Below are 328 nucleotides of genomic sequence, written 5' to 3' on the forward strand. Positions count from 1 at the left end.
TGCCCCGGGAAACACACTGAATAGCTGACCCAGCTCCACTCAGAGGTGCCTTTGATCTCCTGCAGGACAGGACAGCTTTGCCTAGTTGATCAAAACCAGCCCCCTTCCTAGCCTTGAAACCCGTGATTCATGCTGCTGGCCCAGCCTTGCTCAGAGCTGGAGGCTTTGAAGTCAGTAAGGCACAGTTAAGACACGGCAGGACAGAGCCACGTGCACTCTCCTTCCCCAGCTCCCTTCCCTAAGGCTCCTGCATGGGGATTTCACCCCCAGGAGAGCCCGAGCTCTCAGCTACGTCCCTGAATCCTCCACTTCCCCCCCAGAACCTCCC

This window comes from Buceros rhinoceros, unplaced genomic scaffold (genome assembly GCF_000710305.1).
Source record: "Buceros rhinoceros silvestris isolate BGI_N320 unplaced genomic scaffold, ASM71030v1 scaffold28707, whole genome shotgun sequence".
NCBI classification, from domain to species: Eukaryota; Metazoa; Chordata; class Aves; order Bucerotiformes; family Bucerotidae; genus Buceros; species Buceros rhinoceros.